The sequence below is a fragment of the Grammomys surdaster genome, unplaced genomic scaffold (genome assembly GCF_004785775.1).
Source record: "Grammomys surdaster isolate TR1022 unplaced genomic scaffold, NIH_TR_1.0 126176, whole genome shotgun sequence".
Classification (NCBI taxonomy): Eukaryota; Metazoa; Chordata; class Mammalia; order Rodentia; family Muridae; genus Grammomys; species Grammomys surdaster.
Genome location: NW_021620983.1, coordinates 4,615,261 through 4,622,954, shown reverse-complemented (window position 1 = coordinate 4,622,954; position 7,694 = coordinate 4,615,261). Strand labels below are relative to the sequence as shown.

Here is a 7,694-nt window from a genome sequence, read left to right as displayed (position 1 = left end):
CATCTCAGACTTACTTTTTTTTAAGGATGTTCACTGGTCAGAACACTGAGTGTAGACATGGCCTCTTGGTTCTCTGCCACCTACTGACACACCTGTGACACAGCAGCCACACCTGCAATGCCTCTAGGGACAAGCTGAGCTAACTTTTTGATCAAAAGTGAGCAGTGTAGAACCAAGAGCATTTTAATGAAAACAAGATAGCCTAAAGAATTGTATAATGATAAATGTTAAACCCTTAATTTCTTCTGCGTTTATCACCAAGAGATTCTACCACTCTACTGGCAAATACAGAGACTCTCTAAAAGTCTGGCAAAAGATAGTGACCTTCTTCCACCAAAATGTAAACTTTCCAAGAATGGATTCACACTGATGCAGGGATTTCTGGCTTGATCTTACTGTTTTAAGAAAGTACCAGCTTTAGTCACACTTCCTATCATTGTACACCAAGTTTGCTTTGAGGAATAAACTGAGTATCTTACTATCCTGTTGAATATTTTTAAAGAAACGATTGTTAAAATTTTTAAGAATTTCATATTTTATTGAGGATTTTATTTTATCACTTGATCAGGGTTGAAATGCAAAAATTAAAATTGTTTAAAATCCTTTTTTAACAAACAACTCTTAAAGACTAGAAAGATGGTTCAATGGTTAAGAACAGTTACTGCAGAAAACCCAAGTTCAGTTCCTAGCACTCACATGGCTGCTCACAACCACCTGTAACTCCAATTCCAGGAGATACAATGCCCTCTTCTGGCATCTGAGGACAGTACATGTGTGAGGTGTCCATAAACTCAGACAGCACTCAGATAGATAAATTAATATATTTCTAAAAAGCAATTCTGCAACAATAATGGAGCCAGTTAACTAAATTGCATATTAACCAAAACAGAAAATATTATAGGGCCCTACTCTTAGGTATGAATAACTCCATCTTCCACAAAGAGCTGTTTCTGGCACTGAGCCATTTTGGATGCACTTTGGGTGAGGTGCACACAGTTCCTATGTCACTGGGCAGATTACAGATCTTGCCTCAAAACCTTATTACGTATGCTTATTTGAGGTCTGTGAGTCATGAATTAAAATGAGTATTTTCAAAGATCAAAGAAAATGAAGATCTGATCAATTACCAGAGAGTCTAACAAACCACCAAGGTGGGGAAGTGGATTCTCCCCGAGAATTACTTTAATTAGTATTGCCTTCATGGCCTCAGAGAGGAGAAAGTAAAGCAGGTTTAGGATATAATCCATGGAACTGCCTGACATGCTCAGATCTGAAGATAAGCGTGTATCACAGAGACGGGAGAGAGTGACTGCAGACGGACACCACAAGTGGTTTTTTAAAGTACCAGAAAAAATTGAAAGTCCACAATAAGTAGCAATTCCTGGAGAAGAGGGAAAAAAATCACTGAAGGAGACAAAACAGTATTTTCAGCTACTTGGAAATTAAAAAGAGGCCTCCTGTTTCTGGATGACTCACATAATTCTGCTGGGAAAGAAAGCAGGTAGATGAAATGTGTATTATACAAACTTTGTACATAGAGATGTACGTTTGTCTATGTTCAAAACAGAAAGCCAAACCAGCCAATACTGAGGCATCTGCATCCTAGAGAAAACACAGAGAGCAGAAGAAATGGAGGCCCAAATAGAAGTTCAGTTAGACAAATGATAAGCTCCTTTTGCATTTAAGAGTATGCATTTCTGCTTTGGGGACATGGAGCCATCAAGGGAAGAAAGGATGAAGACAGTGTGATTCCTACACGCATGCAGTTCTATTAAGTGCTTACGCAAATTAAATCATTGCATTTGCAGAAAATAGGTAGAAATGCAGATTATGATGTTAAGCAAATATAAAGGAAGAAGAGAGGGAGAGGGGGAGAAGGAGGAAGAGGGAAAGTAAGCAAGACTCAAGACAAACGTTGTATGTTCTTTTCTCTAGGCACAATCTAGAGATAGAGACAGACAGACAGATGAGAGAGAGAGAGAGAGAGAGAGAGAGAGAGAGAGAGAGAGAGAGAGAAATGAGAAATAAATGTGTCATGGAGGGAGTGGCTTTTTGAGGGGAGGGCAGGTCAAGCTGCTAAGGGGAAGAGATGAATCAAAGCAGAGTAAGAGTACAAGCCGGGCAGTGGTGGCGCACGCCTTTAATCCCAGCACTTGGGAGGCAGACGCAGGCAGATTTCTGAGTTCGAGGCCAGCCTGGTCTACAGAGTGAGTTCCAGGACAGCCAGGGCTACACAGAGAGACCCTGTCTTGAAAAAACACAAAAACAAAGACAAAACAAAAAAGGAGAGTATAACGATGCATACATGTGAAAACGCCAATGAGACTTGTCGTCTTATTTGCTATAAATTCAATAAAGAAGACCGCACATACACAGATAGTCCCGGTCATGGACATGTGGGACTCGGTAGAAATCTCCAGGTACTTTGTTCAAACTCACTGAAAAGTATAGACACTTTCCTTTCTTGGATTTTGTTGTCACTGCTTCTTGCTTAAACCATGTTCTACTCCCCCCCCCATTCATTTGTGTGTCTATACGCACGTACTTGAGCGTGTGTGTAAAAGCTACTGCCATGGTACAAGTGTGGAGGTCAGAAGACAACATACAAAAGTTGGTTCTCTCTTCCCACCATGTGGGTCCCAGAGATCGAGCTCTGGGGTCAGACAAGGCAGCAAGTACCTTTACCCACCGAGTCATGGTGCTAATTCCATCAAAATTACTAAAGATGAAAAAAATCTTTTAAGTGTGGGTGCCATGTATGTGCATACAGGACCTTGTGGAAGTCAGAAGAGAGATCAGATCCTGGAACTGAGCTACAGGTGGTTTTTAGCTCCCATGTGGGTGTGGAAAACTGCACCTGGGTCCTCTGCAAGAACCCAGAGTAAGTGTTCCTAACCACTTTTCTTCTGTCCTCTGTTAGAGTTTTTAAGACTGAAACATTAGAACATTTAATAGAGTGTGAGCGTTCTGTGCAGAGACTCTGTGACGCTGTTCAGGTTGGATATCCATCACAGGCCTGGTGTCTCATTCATATATATGTCTGCATCCATGGGCATGTATATCTCTTGGGAGCAAGCATGTCTGCAGAGGAGCTCCATTCTTTAATACAGTGATGTTAGTGACCTAGTGTCTGTGTCCTGTCACTCACCCACAGAAACAGCACTCTCCCAAGGCTCTGATCTGTGACACCTGTTACCTTCCTATGTGTCCTATCTTGAGAGCCACCCCCCTTTTCCGCATGGTTCCCTTTATGGTTTAATAGATCACATCAGAAGCAATGATTAAAAACACTCTGAGTTAATTAATGGGGTGTAAATTATATGAAGGGTGCATTATAAAATTGCAACCAAGACTTAGGTGTGGGCTCTCCCTCCTCTGCATATTCCCAGGTAGCATTAATACTCTTGACACTCAATACACTGGCTCCATGCTATGGCCCTCACCAACAGTGTGACAAGGTTCAAAGGCTTCATTGGAGCTTCTGTAGCCTGTTGGGTGGTCATTAATTAATTAATCAAATGCCACACTGTGGAGCAGCAAGGCATGTCGAAATAAGGGCCATGGAAGAAACCGTCCACATTCGGCATACCTTCCTGTCATATGTGGTTCCCGTTGCCAGGGTTGGAAGGGACCGAAATCGTAATCAATGGGGGTCTCTGTGCAGCTTCTCAATGGTTATTTCCCACGACCCTGAGCCCACTTCTGTTATTTTAAAAATAAAGCCATCTGAGAACAAAGCAGAAATGTATTTGGTCCATTTCTTATGGACGATCAGGTCCAACTTTTTGACTTTAGAGGAAGTAAGTTGACTCCCTGTGTCATAGGGTCTCCAGACCTTGAACTCCCTCTGGTGCTTATTTTCATACAGGTTTCCCAGCCTATCCCGGAGTCTCCCCAGCTAGGAAAGTCCCCTTAAAAAGCTGACTCCAAGTTCAGAGTACAGATATTTCTACCTGCTGGAGCATCCATTCACCACATCTGGCTCTGCTTTTCAGGAGAATATGCCTGGTTCCCAACCATCTTGAAAATACATGGTCTGTAATGTGCAGTTAACGCTCACGGCCCAAGGACCATCTCTTCTCTAGGAGATTATTTCACATACAGCACATGGGCGATTGGTTTGAATTTCCTCACGCAAACACGGTTCCCTTTTGGATGTGATCTTATTTGTCTGTTTCACGGGTTTTCAGAGCAGAACGGAACACACCAGACCTGTTCCGACGATTCCCAGAGTAGGACAATCACTTCCCTCATTCAAACCACTTCAGGCCTATTACCAGGTACTCTCGCTTTCTCGGCAGCAATGCTGGGCTGCTGGTATCAATTGAAATAAAACTCATAAGTCCTTCTTGCACAGGTATCAATAAGGCAAGCTCTCATTGGCCTACATTAATGCAGCTTTGTGTGTGCACATGACACAGAGGCGGGGGCACAGTCATCAAGACACAGGGTTATAACAGCAAATTCTGAATGCGTCCATATTATTTCTCCTTTGTGTTCGGGTGACATCATACATAAAGCCCTCTTCGTGTCCCAAATGGAGATTTGATAAGCATTTCTTTTATATATATTCATCAAAGTTTCTGACCAAAAAAAAAAATACTACTAAACCTGACAAGACAGAACTCACTGGCCAGCCCCTAGAGCCCACCTCCTATGATAGTATGTCCATATCTCTCTGTCCTGTTTTAATTGTTCATTGTAAGTCTGATGAGTAGCAAGTAGGAGACAGAAGGAACATCCTCCTGGAAGAAGTACCCTGTTGACAGCTAAACTGACCTAAGAACTTTCTAGAAGCCCTTTGAACAGCCTTCCCCGGGAAAGCACCTTGACTCTCTCTGAAGCCGAATTGAAAGTTTTCTTTGCTACTCATCCACTCTTTAAAACAAAAACTTTCTTCAATGTGCCCTCCCCCAAACACACACAGCAGGCCCTGCCCTGACACGTGTGTTGGAGGTACAAGGTCAGCTTCTTTTCGGTATATTACCAGGTGATTTTTCAGTTCAGGCCATTTATGTGTAGGACCAATCATCTGCTGAGAGGTAAGGAACTGGACCAAGGAACCATGTATACTCCAGGATCCCGAAGCAAGCCATGCAGCAGCAGCCTGCAGCCCCACAGGAACGCCACAGGACATCCAGATGGATTGATGTGTTAGGTCTCTGTGCCTGACTCCTGGACTGACGCCCTGCCTACATGCAGCTCAGTTGGTGGAGGCTTGCCTGAGGTATTAGCTCCTTGACTCATCGCTGTGGCTGTGACAAACATACCTGACAAGGAGCTGACTCACAGCTGGAGGGTACAGTCTACCATGGTAGGAAAGTCGTGGAAGCAGGAGGTGGTGGCCACAGGCAGCAGATCCAGAGGGCAGTTGCTGCTCATTACCCTTCTCCATTTTATTCAGTCTACCACCCTGGCTGTGACATAGTCCCACCCATATTTAGGGCAGGTCCCCATACCTCACCTCAGCTAATCTTCCCCAGAGAATCCACCAGAGGCATGTCCAAGACAAACCCTCGGAGGAATATACCTGAGGCTCCTTTTCTGGGTGATTCCACATTCTCTCAAGCTGATAACACTAACCGTCAGACTGGGCATGTAGGAAGTCCTGGGTTTCATTCATAAAACAGCATTTGAACACCTATAGGCCCAGCACTCCTGCAGGCCTCAACATGCAAGTTCAAGGCCAGTTTCAGCTACAAAAGCAAATTTGAGGCCCCAAGTTTGAGTTAATGAAACCCTATGACAACAACCCACAAAAGAAAGGAGGGAGGGAAAAGGAAGGGAAAAGAAAAAATAACAGAGATGAAAGGGAAAAAAATCAAAACCTGAGTCATAAAACTCATGCTCTCAGTATTCTTGGCTAGCATGGAAGGAAAAATCCCCAAGAACAATTCAAAAAGAGCTAACAGACAACCCTAACACAAAATATTTGTCATGAATTAAAAAAAAAAAAAGAATCTTCCTTACATGTTGCAGTTCTCACGGTCTACAAAATAAAATCCGATTTTGAAAACCTTCCACCCTCCTTAAGCAGTCCTAGCTAGAACACCTCTTTGCTGTGTGTCTGGTACGTCACCCTCGGGGAGTCCCCACAGGTGACCTTGAGTCCCTGTCACCTCCCCTGAGTCCTGCTGACCCTCCTGTCACTGCCCCTGCAGCTGTGCTCCAGGATGACTGGGCCCAGAGGGGAGGAGAGGAGGCCAGTCACTCCTCACATCTCAGGGTGCTTCTGTTTCTTGACTCTCTCTTCCCCGTCTCTTGCTTCCTTTTCTGTCTTTGCCCCTCTCTCCATACTGGAGATCAAAGCCAAGGCCTCCTGCGTGCTAGCTGAGTGCCTTACCACTGAACCACAGCCAAGGCCTCCTGAATCCTAGCCGAGTGCTCTACTACTGAACTACACCCACAGGCTGTTTTCAACTTTGATTTTGAGTCAAGATCACAAGCTGCCCAGCCTGGCCTTGAACTCATTCCTTAGCAGAGGCAGACCTCCAAGCTGCTAGGGTGACGGGCCTTTGTCACAAACCCAGTCTTGTCTCTGGCACACCACACTCATTGATTTTCTGTTCTTGCTCTTTTCTTTCCACCTTTTAATATAGTCCACATGCACACATACGTGTGTGTGTGTCTTTTTATGAGTGCTTGTGTATGAGTGTGTATTAGTCCATGTGTACTAGTGTATGTGAGTGTATGAGTGTATGTATTTGCATGTATATGAGTATGTTTGTATGTGTATATGTGTGTGTTTGTGTGCATGTGTGTAGAAGTGTGTGTGTGTCTAATGTGTGTGGTGTGAGTAGTGTGTGTATGTGTGTGTGTGTGAGTGTAGGACAGTATGTAGGAGAGTGTGAATGTGTATGTTTGGTGTATGTGTGAGTGTATGAGAGTGAATGTGTGTGTAGAAGTGTATGTGAGTGTGTATGAGTATTATGTGAGTGTATGTGAGTGTGTTGAGTGTAGGAGGGTAGGAGGGTGTGTAAATGTGTATGTGTGGTGTATGTGTGAATGTATGAGAGTGTGTGTATGTAGAAGTGTGTGTGTGTTTGAGTGTGAGTATATAAGAATGTGTGAGTGTAGGAGAATGTATGTGTAGTGTGTGTTTGAGTGTGTGTATATGAGAGTGTGAGTGTGTGAGAGTGTGTGTATATGGTGTGTTGTAAGAATTTATGTGTGAGTGTGCATGAGTATATGTGTAATGTGTGTGTAAGTGTGTGAAGTGTGTGTGAGTATATGAGAGTGTGAGTGTGTGTGACTGTATGAGAGTATAAGCGTGTGTGTGTATGGTGTGTTCTGAGAATTTGTGTGTGAGTGTGCATGATTATGTGTGTGGTGTGTGTGAATATATGAGAGTGTATGTATATGCATGTGAGTATGTGTGTAGATGAGTGTGTATAAGTGTGTGTGTGGTGTGTGTACCTAGATTCTTCACATGTGAAAACATTTTGCCTTTTCCCCCATTGTCCCATCTCAGTCCCCTTTCTCCTCCATTGAGGCCCCATGTGGCCCTTCTGCTTCTTATCCCATCTGTATGTTAGGTCTGGATTTTGTCCATGGAGTCACGAAGGTATTTGTCTTCCTAAGTCTGGCCACCTTTCCTGAATGTGATGCTTTTCAGTTCTACCCACTCTCCAGCAGACATAATCTGTGTGTGTGTGTGTGTGTGTGTGTGTGTGTGTGTGTGTGTGTGTGTGTGT

At 43.7% G+C, this 7,694-nt stretch overlaps 1 non-coding gene across 1 annotated transcript; it reads right to left on the bottom strand.

Annotated features, from left to right (window-relative positions):
- On the bottom strand, positions 1–134 carry LOC114612644. Its single transcript, XR_003710061.1, has one exon. It is a non-coding gene; the product is annotated as a small nucleolar RNA SNORA17 (small nucleolar RNA).
- Positions 135–7,694: the final 7,560 nt, after the last annotated feature.